Raw genomic sequence first — 18,183 nt, 5'->3', positions numbered from 1 at the left:
ATCTAGTTCTGGTTCTAGTTCTGTCTTGGTTACTGTTGTAGTCCTGTTTTAATTCCGGATCAGTTCTGGGTCTGGTTGAATTGGGGTTTAGTCCCTGTGTCTCGATACAGGCCCAACTTTGTTCTGCCTTGCTGCTTAATTAAAAAACTAGTTTAAGGTGTCCTGCATATGTATATAGAAGTAATATATATACATATATATATATATATATATATATATATATATATATATATATATATATATATATATATATATATATATACGAAGTCATTCTTTTTTGAACAAAACTCAAAACAGAGCCTAATAATCTTTCAGTCATTTCTACCCTCACTTAATTTCCTTTCGCTGCTCAGCTCTCACACAGTGGCTCAGTTATGCTCCAATCCCTCCATATTGTGGCCAATCACATGCGAGGATATAGGATAATATCATTATGTGAAAAACAGAGAGGGTGAGAGACGCGACAGTCAAGTGGAGCGTGCGTCTGTCCTCTCAGTAAGTGAGTGAGACAGTAGACAGCGGTGAGGAGGGCTGTGCGAAAGCAAAAACACATAAATATGCCTGACACCTGTAAACCAAGCAGCATCTGGCTGCAGTTTAAAGACTTTTTTTGTCTCGGTCTTGGTTTTGGTCTTGGTCTCGTCTCGACTCGGTCTCGGTCTTGGTCTCGTCTCAACTTGGTCTTGGTCTTGGTCTCGATACCCTCTGGTCTTGGTCTTGTCTTGGTCTCGATACCCTCTGGTCTTGGTCTTGTCTTGGTCTCGGATTAGGCGGTCTTGACTACAAGTCTAGAAATGAGGTGATGCTGCTGGGAGTGACGTCACAGACTAGCAGCATTTAGTTACTCAGCATACATTTAATCCTTATTATCTGCTGCTGTCACCTCTGTTTACCTCTGACAAGAACATTTAGTCAACAGTTTTATTAACTTTGGTAAATTATGAACAGGCACCAACGTGGTCACCTACACTGTCCTTTAGTGCTGCAGCAGCAGGAACACCAGTTAATCTGAAATCTCTTTTTCTCTCTGAAGCAAAGTGACAGCAGACTGAGTCAAAGACAGAAACACCAAATATTCACCGGCGTCACTTCCTGATCCAGGATCCAAAGAGGACGTTGCACTTACTCAGCTTCTTCCCATGAACGTCTTCACTCTGCAGCGCTCTGCTGTCTGGACCAGGTCTGTGTAGAAACAGAAAAATCCTCTGCTTCTTCTCCGTCACCTGTCCTCTGTGTCTGCAGGCTGCGTCGCATTAAACACTTCACACCAGCAAAGAGTCTGAAGCTCACAGGTCAAAGGTCAGCTGCTGCACCTTATGTAATATTATTTGATCAATAATTAACCTGCAGAAGGTTTCTGCTCCAACACACTGAACAACCCTGAGAACGAATCAGATAATGTGGGTGTGTCTGCAGGCTTCAATAGATGAGCATTAAACACTTCACACCAACAAAGAGTCTCAAGTTCGCAGGTTAAAGGTCAGCTGCCACACTGTATATAACAATTCACTTTTGAACAGTAGATAGCCTGTAGGCGTCTCTGCAGTGATAAACAGTTTACACATTAAACACTAAACCATAAAAGAGGCTGAAGCTGCAGCTCACAGGTCAAAACTCAGCTGCTGACTGAGCTGCACTATATGTGTCAAATGTTGTAAATAAACTGGGACTGATTTGTTTGTATTGGTGTGGTTTTGGTTTTATGTTTCCATCTAGATGAATAGACAGATTCATTCTTACCTTTTCAAACTGTGCGCCTATGCTTTTCTGCCTCTTCAAAGATCACCCCAATAATTGTCCTGTGGTCTGAAATCTCACCTGATCTTGTGATATTGAGAGTCATCTGCCTTTAAGGCAGCTAACCACTCCTACTAGATTGTATCACATCATCTCAACAAGAACTGAGACATGTTAAGTAGTTAAATTTCATTCAGATCGTGTATGATCTAATTATGTTCACGTTAGAAACACCTTTTGTTCAAACATGTGAGACTCTTGTGAATGTTGATGTTCACATTTCTGAGTGGAACTAAATGATTCCTTCATCATTTCTGTACTCTGTGTATTCAGGTCAATCACTAACCTGCAGCAGGCTGTGTCCTTATGTGTTTGTAAGAGTTTCACTTTCAGGAGGAGAAGATTTAAACGAGTCACACAAATGTGAACTACAAAGTCTGTGACACACAATTTACTGCAAACTGCAGTAAATCTGAGCAATGAAATCTGACCTGAAGAAATCCAGTGTTCTGCCTGTTGTGGTTGTGACAGCTGCTAGTAGGAGAGTTTGTTTTAAGGAGGTGGAGATGTTCTCAGAACGAGTGCGTAAACATCTTTTTGTGTAGACGCTAAAAGCTGTGAGCCAAAACTCTGAAACTCTTCACTCAGTCCTCACGCTGAGAGTTTAGAGGCTGAACTTCTTGTTCCTCCATAACACTGTTTCCATGAAGCAGAGCAGAAATGAGCTTCTGTTTCTCAGCAGTGCGCACACAGAGAGCCACTCCTCTCTGCTCAGTCTGAACAAATCAAAGTGAAACGTCTGTGAAAACACAGCTGCTGATGAAACTGTGTCAGATTAATGCCTCAATGTTTCACTGTCAGATTAAAAAATACATAAAAATGATTTAAAGAAGTAGGAGGCAGATTTTCACAATAAAAGCACTTTGTTTTTAATTCAGTTAATGTCAAACTGTCATCAACCACTCTGTGTTGTCTCCGTCTGAGCAGATTCAGGCATTACTCAAATAATAAAGGCTTTTTATTACTATTATACTTTTCATTAGTCTCCAGGTTGATGATTATAAACAGAATTATTAAAATTTTCATCTTTTCAGGCTGAAAATCAACATGAATTTGGTTCTAATCAAAGAAGTTCCTTTAATGTGTGTCATTAAAATCCTCACACAGGCTTAAAAAGGCGACATTAACATTAAAATAAATGAATGAAGCTTCAGCTGAGAGCTTCATGCAGTCACCATCAGCAGTTCATAGCAGTCACAGCTCTTTATTACGCAGCTTTGCAGGAATTAAAGTGAGTGAAGTGTCAGAGTTTGTGTGAGAAGCTGCTTCAGGGACAGCTGTAGACACTTCTTTATTATTTCTTCATAAATCAAACACACAGGTTTGTCTGTAGATGATTTAGTGTGTCGCTGTGCAGTTAAAGCTGTTTGTGTGACGCCCTGACCTCCTGTGAATGAAACAGCCAATCAGATCCATCAGAGAGAGAGCAGGAAGTGTTGTGTGTTTGTGACAGAACAAGGAAACAGTGATAATGATGAACATAAAGATCATCTGATGACGTGTTTGTGTTTCCTGTTACAGTAACACTTGTTCATCTGTTGCTCTCCTACACTTTCCTATAAATAAAGGAGAAGAAGTCCATTTAGTTTCATTTCCTAAAGCTCAGAGTTACACTTTACATTCCTGCAGTCACATCAAAAAGCTTCACTTTGGTCCAACATGAAACACAGAGAGACTGCAGAACATCTGGAACATCTGCACTTTGACCCAAACTGTTACAGCCAGAATATTTTCTACATATTTCAGACATGAAGCAAACCTTTATTTTGATTTCTCACATGTTCATGGATGGATGGACGCGTTTAAACTGCTTCAATGTCCCACGTCTTCTATTTAAATATGAACTGTGAACGACACGTAACCATCTGTAAATGGTTTGAGGCACACTGAGGCCACCTACAGGACAGGTGGGGAACAGCAGGGATCTGAAATCATCTCAGATGTTAATGAGTGAGAAGTTAGAACAAACGGACTTAAGATGCGCTAAGTGATCAAAGTTGATCTAAAACAGAAGATAAATCCAAAGCAGCATCAGATGAATGTTACCATTTCCAGTTACGGTGCCCTTCATCTAATATGAAAATTTGTTTTTTTGCCGTGTTGTTGTTCTTCCTATTGTGTTTAGGTCAGAGATGCTCTTCAAACAGCTGACAGACCACATTACAAGAACATGGTGTGAGTCCGATTTGATGTTCCAGTCAACGCTGAGAGACCTTAACCAGGAAGTCAGAGGTCAGCTGATGCTGCGAGCAGGAAATGAACCAAGGGAGAGGTTCACTCTACTCAATGTCAAAGAAAATATGCTGGTATTTGTTGATGTTGATGGTACAATAATAATATATAATATAATAAAATATCATGTGATGTTGAGATGTGTTGCTGGTGTTTGTATTTTCTGTAAATGTCTTTTTTAATGTAAATGCTTTGTTCCAGATGGACAGGGAATCAGTTACTATATGATGACGTCATCTTGACGTTGACGAGGAGGACGAGAAAAACTAGTTTTGTCCTGCAGATGGCGATCATGCATCGTGTTCAGAGAGCCGACACTTTGATGGTGCTGCTCTACTCAACTTAGTTTAGCCTGGGTTGGACTCTATATGAGCAGCTTCCACTCTGGTTTCACTGTTAAATACACTTGTTTGATTTCAATTATAAAAGTTTAAAATTAAATATTTTATTACAAAATTATTTGATGGTAAATTTTCTTGAGGGTCAAATATCTTGTTTGATTTGAGGAATGAACTGTTAAGGTGGAAAAAATGAATCATGTTAAAATACTTTAAATCAGTGCAGATGTATAATGTAATTTAACATGTTGATAATAGTTGTAGTGGGCTTGTAATGTAAATGTGTCTGATTAAATGTGACATTAATGGTGACGCTGCATAAACCTGATAAAACAGTTCTATTAGTGGGTCTGTGTGATCAGCATCAGTGGGTTAAGGTGAGGCCTTGACTAGTAGAACGTCATGTTGGTGTATGACAACACATGAGCCAACATCAGACTCCGAGCGCTACGATGCTAAAGATCAGAAGATCCAGTGTGACATCATCGTTACCTGGCAACAGCAGCCCTCATCTGACTTTATTGGAGGATATTTACACCAGCAACACTGTTTAGTTTGATATGACGGATTAACAACATGCTGTGATATCCAGTTCATCTGTAATAGATACTGGATCTAATCAGTCAGCAGATATTTGATCAGCTTATTTATAACTATACTAGAAACAAACACAACTGTGTTGGTGATTCATGCAAACTTGCATATCAGCCTTTGAAGGTTTTGTAGTATTGAGAACAAAGAGGTTGTGTTAGGGCTGAAAAGCCCGACTTGTTCTCCTCTGCAGGTCATCAAATGCACAGGATGGCTAAAACACAGAATCATAATCAATTTAGGCCAATTCTTTCATTTGTGGGTCAACATCACCCTCTAGTGGACACAATTACTCAGTCAAAGGCCGCCATGTGTATGCAGGCTTTATAAACAAGAACTGATTTGTATGCTAACTTAGAACTCCATCAGGTAAAATCTTTGGGAACATTAACACACAACATAACCACAATAACTGAAACAACTCAGAAACGAGGAATATCCTGTGGAGCCCGGCTACTATTTACTTATTCCTACAGCTTAGCTCCTATCGCAAGGCAACAGTAAAACCTTTCTACAATATTACATTAACAGTAACAGAAATAAAATACGTTCCCAATGTGACTTACTGGTTCTATGAATGCATGCTTGCCCGCCTTAGTCCGATTTAACTCAAGTCCATACTTTTGCAAGCCACTGTAGTACAATATGTGTTATTTTGTACTGTACTGCCCAAACTAAAGATCTGCTGAAGTGTTGGAAATGATTCAGATGTTTATTTTGGACGATACAGCAGAAGATCAGACATGAAAGTGGAGATAACACAGAAGACCTGCAGCAAAGGGTCAGAGGTCAGACTGGGCCCCTGGATTCAACAATGAGCCAATGATCATCAAGTAGTGACTAAAGCAGAGCCCTGACGTTCTGACATTTATCACACAGTTAGAACAAATGTCTGCTGATGACTTCATCTCATGAAATGACTGATAGATGTCAATTCATTGATCAGCTGAGCTGCTGATCTTCATCGTGCACAGAAACATTCAGCTTGTTTCAATCAGTAAATAACTCCCACTACTCTCAGTTTGAACTGTTCCCACTCAAAATGCTGTCAGAACAATGATCATTGTAGAACTTCACAAACATCACGTGTTGTTTTCCACATGTAAGATCAGCAAACATACAGAAACTTCCTGTTGCCACACACGGCCTCTAAAATCTCTTCCACGCTTTCTGTCTGAAGTCCACTCTCTGTGTCGGATCCACAGGAAACAACAAGATCTTATTAACATGGTTTTCAATGTGTCTCCTTCCAAAAAGTCCAACCAATGAACAAATGTGTATATTTGTGGAGGCCGAACAAAAGCATGACACATTTGTCTGTTTCTATAAACTGGTGTCAAACACAAATATGAAGAGTTTCATTGACAGACTCCAAAATGCCCCCGCAGTGAATCACAGGGAAATCCTACAGTGTGCAGAGAATCTTAATGGCTCCAACATCAACACATCCACAATGTTGGATCCAGTTCTACCTCACAGAGTTACTAAGACACACCCTCTGCCATTCTCCTCTGCCTCTGCTCTAAATAAAAGTATCTCCCATCGTTCACTTTCACACCATTTTCTCCTTTTTCTTGTTTTCCTTCCTCTTTTCCTTCTTTCTCCTCCTTTACCCTCAACAATCATTTTGGCAGTTGAACACATGTACATGTGAGACTGTGCATTCATCCCATAATAGTTGACAAATGCTTGAATGTCAGATTATGAACTCAGAAACAGCCCATTATTCTGACTTGACTTCAAACCTTTTTGCTTCACCGTGCGTGGGTGGATGCAGATCCCAGCTTCCACGTGTCACAGTCTTGTGGTTGCACTTCCAACTCTTTTCCTCTGATTCATTTTCTGCCGCAACCCGACTCCCGTTAACGTTGCTTACCTTCCCCTCACTTTCCTCTTTCCAGCTCCACTTTCACATTTCACATCTCACACGTACTTTCAGCCTGTAAATTTACTGCATTTACAAATCTTCACGCCGGTGCAGTTTCTGTCTCAGCATCAAGTCAGTTAAAAACTTTTAGTCGTCAGTCCATCACAGTCCAGTTACATGCATACATTCACACACATTCATACCAGATATTGCTGATAATGGAGTCTCACGCGCAAGCTCTTCGAGTATCCATCACCAGCAAGATGACGTCATCATTTTAAAGGAAAACAGTTCCTTGTTTTTTGGACTGCATTGACTCGCTGCAATCCTTTTAGGCTCAGGACTTCTCATGTGATCAATGTCCCATATAGTTTCTCCAAAGCCCATTATAATCATGGTAAAATGGTAAATGGCCTGTATTTGTATAGCGCCTTACTAGTCCCTAAGGACCCCAAAGCACTTTACACATTCATTCACCCATTCACACACCCATTCACACACTGGTGATGGGAAGCTACGTTGTAGCCACAGCCACCCTGGGGCGCACTGACAGAGGTGAGGCTGCCGGACACTGGCGCCACCGGGCCCTCTGACCACCACCAGTAGGCAACGGGTGAAGTGTCTTGCCCAAGGACACAACGACCAAGACTGTCCAAGCCAGGGATCGAACCGGCAACCTTCCGATTACAAGGCAAACTCCCAACTCTTGAGCCACGATCACCCATGGAGAAAAACACTTTGCAACTGTTTTCAGTAAAAATATTTTATAGCGCTTTAAAGTTTAGATTAGATGAAACTTTATTTATCCCTCGGGTGGGTTCAAACTGAAATTCAGTTTCCAGTAGCACAGCACCGACAGAAGTTGCAGAATGTGAGCAGAAATATACCATGTTTACACATAAATACAGAGAATACAAAAGGGATAAATAGAATAAATAGGAATAAGAATACAAGGGAACGGCACATTTCAAGTATTTCCCCTCCAGCGAGGAGTTAAACAGTTTGATGGCCTGTGGGACAAAAGACTTTTTAAGTCTGCTGTTCCTTGACTTTGGGAGAAGCAACCTTTCACTGAACAGATTCCTCTGCTTGTTTATGGCCGTGTGCAGAGGATGCAGAGGATGCCCAGCATGGTCCATAATGTCCATATTGCACCTTAATTTGTTTTTATATAATTGCGTGGAATGAGTCTTCAGTTGAATATTTTTAATAGGCAAAAAATACTTAAATAAGTAAACGGCGAGTAGAATTTTTGTCTTTTTTTTCTATTTTTGCTGATCCAAAAATTGATCCGATCCGTGACTTTAAAATCGTGATCCGATCCGAACCGTGAGATTTTTGATCCGTTGCACCACTAATATCTTTTCCATGTGCGTTATTACCAGAAATCCCCAGAAGAAATCTCAGAGGAAGATAAATTAACTTTACTAGACCTTCAAAATAAATTGGACGGTTTATATCAACACAAGGCTGAGGGTGCTTTTGTAAGATCCAGGAGGAGGTGACTGGAGGAGGGAGAACAAAATTCTGCTTTTTCAGGCTTGAAAAATACAGATCCAAAATCCACTAAATATTAATGGCATTGTCTGTGACAATCCTAGAGAAATTTCAAAGTTTTGTGCCAAATTCTATACTAAACTATACAACTCAAAATATAATGAGGATGTCTCAACACTGTTTATCAAAATATTAAAAACCTAAAAACTCTTGTTGTGGAAGATAGAAGTCACTGTGACAGCCCTGTGACTGTGGAGGAAGTTTGTAATTCCATTTCTGCACTTAAGGCCAACAAATCTCCCGGCACAGATGGTTTAACTGCATAGTTTTATAAATCATTTTCTAATCTCCTGGCTCCGTTCTTACTGCAGGTTTTCATAGAAAGTATAGAGAATAACACCCTCCCTCCTACTCTTACTCAGGGTCTCATAACACTTGTTCCAAAGCCAAACAAAGACTTACTTTTTATTGATAATTGGAGACCCATCTGTCTGCTCAATAATGACTATGAGATTATGGCTTTAGTACTTGCTAACAGAATTAAAGAGTTTTTGGATACAATTATCAATGAGACACAATCAGGCTTTATGAGAAACAGACACATTTCTAATAACATTAGACTGGTTTTAGATCTACTTGATTACTCTGATTTGGTATCTGACAATAGCTTCATTCTCTTCCTGGATTTTTTAAAAGGCTTTTGATACAATTGAACATCAATTTATTTTCCACTCTTTGAAAAAATTTGGCATTTTTCTATAAAGCTATCAAAACCTGTTATACAAGGAATCACCATAGCTGATAAGGAGCTCATCATCAGCCAGCTAGCTGATGACACCACACTCTTCTTGAAGAATGCAAATCAAATCCGTCCAGCCCTTAGTGCGATTAGTGATTTCTCTGAGGCATCTGGTTTATGTCTAAATCTAAAAAAATATGAATTACTAGCAATAAAAGACTGCACTGCAAATGCTATCTGTAACATTTCTGTTAAACAAGAAGTCACATACCCAGGACTGTTAACATCCAAAGACCAAAAGTCAAGATGCTCGTCAAACTTCACTCCGATTATACAAAAAACATGAAAAAAGTTCAACCAGTGGCTGCAAAGGGATTTATCTCTGAAAGGTAGAGTGTTAATTACTAAAGCTGAAGGGATATCCCGACTGGCATATGCTGCTCTCTCCTTACATCTGGATTATGATATTGACCGCATGCACTTTAATTTTATATGGAAAAACCATAACAACAGAGATATTTTATTTAAAAATAAATCACTTTTCCTGGAAACTTGGGTCCAAAATGGGATCCTATTGGTGGCTCAGCTGGTTAATAAAGAGGGTGTACTGCTTACTTACAATGAATTCCTTACACTATATAATTTTCCAGTCAGTGTTCGGGAATTCTCAATGGTGCTTGGTGCCATACCCTCAGGTACTTTAATATTATATAAAAACACTGACAGTTTAATATCTACCTCAGTCACTCTCCCTGCTCCAGCTGAGTCAGCAGTGGGAAAAATCTGCTTTTTACAGGAACTTGGTAACAGCAATAAGAGAATATGTAGTTTATTCCAAGATATCGTGTCTCTCCCATATATATAATATCTTACTGGAACTGACATGTTCCAGATATCACCTGGAAGACAGTCTGGATGAGCCCATAAATATCTAATTGTAAACAAGGTGAAGGAAATCTCATGTAAAATTCTTCATAAATGTTACCCAGCCAGTTACTATATGGTAAAATTGAAAAGAGACATAAATACTACCGTATTTTCTGGACCATAAGCCGCTACTTTTTTCGTAGGTTTTGAGCCATGAGGCTTATACAAAGGTGCGGCTATTCTGTGGATTTTTCTTCCACCACTAGGGGCACTCTAACCAGAATTAGAATAAAAAACAAGATAGATGAAAAATCAATGCAAAGAAGAATACACTTTTCTTTACCAACTGGTAATTATTTTCAAATCCTCGCCCCTTCATCATGGAAACCACACGAAGAAGTTCGTATGATGCAAGTTTTAAGTTGAAGGCCATCCATCTTGCTATCCAGGAGGGAAACCGCGCTGCTGCACGCAAGCTTAGCGTCAATGAGTCTATGGTGAGACGTTGGAGGCGGCAGCCGGAAGAGCTCATGCATGGAGTGCTGTGAAAGAATCCACCATCACCAATGGGTTCGAAAGGCTTGACTGCTGCGCGAAGAGAGCGGCGCACCTAGATATCTGCGGAGTATAGCCCGGTGCGGCTTGTATATCTTTTTTTTAATTTATTTTTTTTTAAATAGAGCGGATGTGGCTTATTTACAGGTGCGCTCTATTGTCCAGAAAGTACGGTAATTGAACTTTCTGTGGGGATCATCCAGAAACTGTGACACAACTTTTTTGGTCCTGTTCTTCTACACAGAGATTCTGGAAGGAATTTAGCAGTTTTGTTATTGTCCATATTTTAAGGGAGTTTTCTTAATGATGGAAAATGTTTTATTCTGTTTCTTTAAGTTCTCCAGGAAGAATGATAAATGTTTTTTATGATAAATTTTATATGCTAAATTTTTTATCCATAAATGTAAGTTTATTAATAAAACACCATATTTCTGCCTTTTTATAAGGATATGGAATTGTACATACAATCAATTTCAGACTCAACCAACAAAAAGCCTCTCAGAACAATATATATATATATATGTTGATTTTTGCGCGTACTCATAAGATAATTTTTTTACCCCTCATTTTGTATGTTCATGTTCTGTTCTTTTGTAAACTTCATCTGTTTGTATGTTGTATACTCATTGTGTTTCAATAAAGTTCAATTAAAAAAAAAGGTACGTTCTAAACGAAGCTTCAGACGTCACTAATCACGTGACTCTTGCCAAACGAATCAAGCCTCGACACAGTGCTTCTGAAGCAGCGTGTTGATCTTTTTGACACAAGCACCGGGGCGTCAGCTTCAAGCGGACCATCACTACCTCTCACATGTAAAGGTAAGTTTCAAGGTAACTTTGAACTGAGTTCAGTCAGTCTTGAGTTTTTCGAAGTTTTCTGACTGATGTTTTCTGCTGCTGTCTGTGAGAGAAGACCGTTGAAGGCGAGGCTCTCCAGAGTGTAGCAAAACAGGAAACCACAGCTGTGTGTGTGTAAGTGTGCAAACGAATAGATTAGAAGTGCAAGTGAGCCACGAGTATAGAAAGGTCAAGTTTCGTGAGTTGCTTTTCTCACCACTGATCACGCGCTCAACACTCTACACATACTTGCATCACACGCGCGCTCTCAAGCATCAGTATTGTCACGTGAGGTGCAGGTGTTACCATATAACGGAAATCTCCATTGTTCTGTAGCAGTGGTTCTCAAACGTTTCACCATGAGTTTCACCCTTACGAGCGACATCACAGCACAGTAGTATAGGCAGTAGCTGTTTTTGATACGGGCGATTTTCATTTTCGCTGCACAACTAAAGCGTGCAATTTACTTTGTGTGCACTCAAATGGAGTCGAGTCAACCAGCGCCACCTCTGGCCAAGTACCATAGCCTACAGCCAGATTGACTTGTGACACACATAGTAGCGCTTTTTGATACGGTCGTTCTTTTACTTGTCAGGTGAACATATGAGACACTTTGACTCTTCAGTGCAGTGTGGAGCCTAACAAAGATGTGTTTTGTGTCCCAGCTGATCAGCAGGAGGAGAAGAGTCTGACGGAGCAGCAGAGGAACATTTTCAGCTACTTGGACTCAGCTCAGCCACTTCAGAGGAAACAATGAGCTCAACACAGAAGGTGACAGACAGAGCAGGGCGATATGACCAAAAATATTTATCACCATATACAATTGAAAATTTGTGATAACAATATAACTGACGATATAACTGACACGAGACAAAATACTTTACAACTCCACAACTTTATAAAAAATCCATGAATGTATTTTCACTTCAACAAGCAGCTGTTTTTTATGTGCATTAAAGTTATATAAAAATGTAACAGTGCAAATGCAAATTGCTTGCTGACAGTTTAAGTAAAATCAAATCAAATCACTTTTATTGTCACATCACATGTGCAGGTACACTGGTACAGCACATGTGAGTGAAATTCTTGTGTGTGAGCTTCACAAGCAACAGAGGTGTGCAAAAATACAATAACATGAAACAAGCAAATATAAGGATGTCTAAATCTGAGCATTATATGAATAAATATATGTACAATATAAGAGTGTATGCATATTACTGAATGTGTATACTTCAACCACACCAACTTAAAGACAGTCCTCCCCAGATTCCACCAACATGTCTCCTGCCACACCAGAGGAGACAAGACTTTAGACCATGTTTATTCCAACTTGGCTGGAGCCTACAAAGCCACACCCCTCCCCCACATTGGACAATCGGACCATCTCTCCCTGTTCCTCACACCTAGGTATTCACCACTCATCCAATGTGTGAAACCTGCTGTGAGGACAATTAAAGTGTGGCCAGAGGGGACAGACGCAGTGCTCCAGGACAGATTTAAAAACACAGACTGGAATATGTTCACCCACACAGACCTGGACCAGTACGCCTCATCTGTACTGGATTACATCTCCAAAACCACAGACAGTGTCACCACCCAGAAACGGATCACCATGTACCCCAACCAGAAGCCTTGGATGAACCGTGATGTTCGTCTCCTCCTGAAGGCCCGCAACACCGCCTTTAGGTCAGGAGATGCACACGCCTACAGTACAGCCAGGGCTAATCTAAAGAAGGGCATCAAAAAAGCCAAACACCATTATAAAAAGAAGGTAGAAGAACACTTCTCCAACTCCAACCCCCGACACATGTGGCAAGGACTCCAGACCATCACAGACTACAGGACCACCAAACCCTCCCCCACATCCTCTGATGTCTCCTTCCTCAACGAGCTCAACAACTTTTATGCTTGTTTTGAGCGAGGGAACCCCACAACCACAACCAAAGCAGATGTGACGCCAGACCACCAACCTCTGACTCTCTCCCCCACCAATGTAGGAGCGGTGCTGAGCAGGATCAATGTCCACAAGGTTGCAGGTCCTGATGGCATCCCCGGGCGTGTTCTCAGAGCGTGTTCTGGGGAGCTTGCAGGAGTGCTGACAGACATGTTCAACCTGTCCTTGGCCCACGCTGTGGTACCGGCCTGCTTCAAATCCACCTCCATCGTCCCGATACCCAAAAACTCCAACCCATCTTGCCTCAATGACTACCGCCCAGTAGCACTCACCCCCATCATCACTAAGTGCTTAGAGCAGCTGGTCTTAGCACACTTCAAATCCTGTCTCCCCCCCACCCTGGACCCTCACCAATTCGCATACCGCCAGAACAGGAGCACAGAGGATACAGTCTCCATCGCACTGCACTCTGTCCTCTCACACCTGGACAACAACAACACCTACGCCAGAATGCTGTTTATAGACTTCAGTTCAGCGTTCAATACAATCCACCCCTCACAACTCATCAGGAAACTGACAGACCTGGGCATCAGTTCCCTCATCTGCAAATGGTTACTGGACTTCCTGACCAACCGCCCCCAACATGTCCAGCTGGATAACCACTGCTCATCTACCATCACAATGAACACCGGTGTACCACAAGGCTGTGTGATGAGCCCTTTCCTCTACTCCCTCTTCACCCACGACTGCAGACCTGCTGATGGTTCCAACACCATCATTAAGTTTGCAGATGACACCACGGTGATTGGCCTCATCAGTGACAACGATGAGGCCGCCTACACAAACAACCTGCTGCTTAACACCGAGAAGACCAAGGAGCTCATCGTGGACTACAGGAGGAATGCTGACCCACATCCACCCATCCACATTAAGGGGACGGCTGTGGAGCGTGTGAGCAGCTTCAAGTTCCTGGGAGTCCACATCTCCGAGGATCTCATCTGGACGACCAACTGCTCCAAGCTGGTCAAGAAGGCTCACCAGCGCCTCTTCTTCTTGAGGACTCTGAGGAAGAACCACCTGTCCTCAGACATCCTGGTGAACTTCTATCGCTGCACCATCGAGAGCATCCTGACCAACTGTATAACAGTCTGGTACGGGAACTGCTCTGCCTCGGACCGGAAGGCGTTGCAGAGGGTCGGAGCACCACTTCCTGCCATAAAAGACATCTACAGGAAGCGGTGTCTGAAAAGGGCTGGGGAAATCATCAGAGACCCCAGTCACCCATCACATGGACTCTTCACCCTCCTGCCCTCTGGGAGGCGCTACAGGAGCCTCCGGACTAAGACCACCAGGTACCGGAACAGCTTCTTCCCCACAGCTGTCAGACTCCTGAACTCTGCCTCCTGACATCTGACCCACGTTAACACATGGACTGAACACACACACACCCACAATGGACAACTGTACCCTCAAACACACAATAATAACATGGACTGAACCACCACTCACAACCACTAGCACTTTATATAGCCTCTGTAGAAATTATCCACACCCTCACTTATCTTAACTGCACTACTGTATAGCTCTGTGTAAATAATCATTCTGTACATACAATAATTTTTAACCCTACAACTGTTTACAACTTGCATAGTTCCCATTTCTGTATAGCTGTATAACTCAGATTTCTGTAAAGTTATTTATTTCATATTCTGTATAGTTTTTCATATTTATATCCTGTTCATATCCTGTACATAGCTTGTACTCACTACAGCCTGTACATACCTATAGTTATAGAATATTCACAACATACTTCATACCGTGTACATTATAACATACCATAATAGACCCATTTCTGTAATATACTTACATATCTATATTATTGCTAATATATATTGTAATATATCTATATCACTAAAGCACTTCTGGATGGATGCAAACTGCATTTCGTTGCCCTGTACCTGTGCATGTGCAATGACAATAAAGTTGAATTCTATTCTATTCTATTCTATTAATATGTATGTCTACGTGTGTGTGTGTGTGTGTGTGTGTGTGTGTGTGTGAGTGTGTATATACATATTTTACAAATTAAATAGAGTAAAAATAAAATAAATATATAAAAGGCATTTCCAGTGGAAACTGGCCGACACATCCTGAGCACAACCATGTATAATATCCACAAAACTTAAAAAGAGGTTATACAGGTTTTGAGAATTGCATAAATATTGGAAATTGGAAAAGTTGTTGCTTAAGTTTTTCTAATAGCAATTTGCATTCACTCCAGAATGTTATGAAGAGTGATGTAAGATTTAAAGAAATTAGTTTACTGCTGAACTGTATATAACCATCATCCTTATCATTGCATCAATTATCATTCATCAGAGCATTGATTGAAGCTGCTGGCATTATGTTATAATTTGTGTTACAGGTGTTATAATAATCAAATATTAACATGTTTATTACAGGTGCAGTTAGAACCACTTTAAATCGTTGAGTTAAATCTATAATCTTAAAAGCTTAGATGCTGAGTATATTGTTACAGTAAAATAGTAGCTGAGCAAAGGCCTGAATGTATTCAGCAACCTGCTGCACTAGAGCTTGCTTGCCAACAGGTGACAGAAGAAGTTGTCAAGTCCATGGGGACCTCAAAGGCCTGAGATCATCACCATATTTGGAAAGAGGATGCCAGAAAGGGGAACTTCTGTGTCTGCACTTATCTCTTAGAATAGATCATTATCTGTAGAGGAGACAAACAATGTTCTTAAGATGCAAATAATGTCCTTGTAAACGCAAGAGGGGGCGTTACAATACCCTGATGTTATAAAAGCAATCTGAAGTGTATTTTTGGGTGGGGATTTACAACTGATGTGTTGCAGTTTAGATCTCCCCACGCTGCGTGTATTCATTAAAATCAATTGTTTGATTGACCTCTTCTGGACCATCATTGTTTTACTCTCGTCCTCAATTTCGAACCCGTAACATTTGGTGCATTGGCCGAGGGTTGAGGGGGAGAGACAGTTGGAGATTGAGACCGAGAGGGTCCGAGGCGCTCGAATGGGCAGACATGACTCAGTGGTCGAAGTGAGTGGACATAAGCCGGCTTATTCAAAGGTAAGGCACTACCTGTTGAATTATTTCCAAAATGTGCCAGATTGGACATGAGAAATTAAAGTCTACTCACTGAAAATTACTGGTAAAGGTCTGTTTTGATTTTGATGGTAATCTCATGAGCATGCTGGTTGAAGTAATGATAAGTTATAAGTAAAAGTGAGTTAGAGTCTCACTAAAGGTACCGGGTTAAAGTCCCAAAGGAAAAGGAAAAAGAGTTAAAGTGAGTTAAAGTCTCACGTAGAAAGTAGGGAATTTGGTCATTTTGTTGGTTAGAGTGCCCTATGTCCACAAGGATAGGTCTGCCTAAATCTTACTCCTGTTTGGGAGTGTAGATTGTGGGTTCAAATTACTCTAAATTTTTCTAGAACGACAGCGGCGTCTGTTAAGAAGCGCATAGCCCGGACGTTGCTATCCCTCCTCGATGTGGACGCACATTGTTGACCTATCGGTGAATAGGATTAGCTCGGTTTGGCTTGACCGTGGGGTACAGGGCATCCTGAGATAAGCTAGTGATTAAATCACTTTACCGTTTAGAACGGTATTTGCGCTTTTTTGGGCAGTAAAGCTTGGAGCTTGGGCGTTGGACGCTTTTAAATTGTGTTAGGGACCTTAGGGATTCGACCAGATACAGTTTAGAACTGATACTGTGTAATTGATAATAAAAAACTTGGAGTTCGTCCCTTGGAGGGTTAATTTAAATTTGTCAAAATTCTGTAGGTTGTGCAATCTCAGGCCTGATAATTGTTGTTATTGTAATTATAAAGACGTCTGTGTAAAGTTGTGTGTGAGAGGAGTCTGTGAGTCAGGCTGGTATTATTTTTAGACTGTGTGTGTGTGTGAAAATGCAAATGAGGCAGCTGCGAGGTCCCTAGAGTTTTAGGAAGTTATAGAGACGGCTACACATTGCTGAATGACTGTATTTAAGACGCTGGGTTTTGTTTATTACAATACTGTAAGTAAAGTTTTATTTCTTGCCATGACTGTATGACTGTTTGCTGGGTTTTGAGATAGGATATATAAACTGTTGATACTTATGACCGTTATTTGGGGTCTGAAAACTGAAATTGACTTTGAAACAATTTCATTAATACATATGTCTGTAAGTGATGTCTCTTTTGGTGTGTTCAAGTAAGATGTTTTAGGATTTTTAGATGGGTTTTGTTTTAGTTTGAGATAATATACACAGTTACATTTGGTGTTTCTAATGTATTGTTGTTGACTTTGAGTAAGTCGTTTGATATTTGTTGGGCTAAGGAGGGGCTTAGCACATTGTGAGTGGTTTTCTTCCAGTTCCATAATATATAAGGAGTTATATTTGACAGACTTGTTTACATTTTGGCTTTATGTTAATATAGGTTGCAACGGGCACAGAGGAAACACAGCACAACATCTTAAGGGTTTAAAATAATAATAAATAAATGAATGAAGTTTCTTATGGGTTTTTGTGTGTGTTTTTAGGGATAGTTTTTTGTGGGTTTTTAGGGGGAGTGTGTGTTTGTGGTGTTTGTGTGTGTCAAACGGAGATAACATGAAAACAGAGGAATTAGAGACTAGAATGTCCTAGAAGGCAATAAAATGCAAATTAAGAAGCTGTGAACTGGTTAAACCACAGTTGGTTTCACAAGTACTGCTGCAAACATTGTTGAATGCGTGTGTTTAAGACGCCATTTATGTTTATTAGAGGGTTATAAATAAAGTTTTGAGTTGCTGTAGTGGATGTATAGTAATTGACTGAATTTTGATAGATGTATATATCTTGAGCCATAAAGGCTGGTGTGTTTTATTTTCAGCTGTGTGTGTGGTGAGAAGCCGTGAGGATGATGAGAGGTTTCAGTTTTTTCTTTTTTCTTTTTGACTTGCTC

The 18,183-nt window shown here is 40.6% G+C and overlaps 1 long non-coding RNA gene across 2 annotated transcripts; it reads left to right on the top strand.

Moving 5' to 3' along the window:
* The first annotated feature begins 1,046 nt into the window (after positions 1 to 1,046).
* On the top strand, positions 1,047 to 5,247 carry LOC112845039 (uncharacterized). Of its 2 annotated transcripts, none has more exons than XR_003217818.1 (3): positions 1,047 to 1,180; positions 3,923 to 4,103; positions 4,231 to 5,247. It is a non-coding gene; the product is annotated as an uncharacterized LOC112845039 (long non-coding RNA). The 2 variants fall into 2 exon arrangements; XR_003217817.1 differs by having other exon boundaries at positions 1,172 to 1,299.
* The last annotated feature ends 12,936 nt before the right edge of the window (positions 5,248 to 18,183 follow it).

Source organism: Oreochromis niloticus, unplaced genomic scaffold (assembly GCF_001858045.2).
Source record: "Oreochromis niloticus isolate F11D_XX unplaced genomic scaffold, O_niloticus_UMD_NMBU tig00002548_pilon, whole genome shotgun sequence".
In the NCBI taxonomy this organism is placed as follows: Eukaryota; Metazoa; Chordata; class Actinopteri; order Cichliformes; family Cichlidae; genus Oreochromis; species Oreochromis niloticus.
Note: the sequence above shows the minus strand (reverse complement) of the source record. Positions and strands in the feature narration are given on the sequence as shown.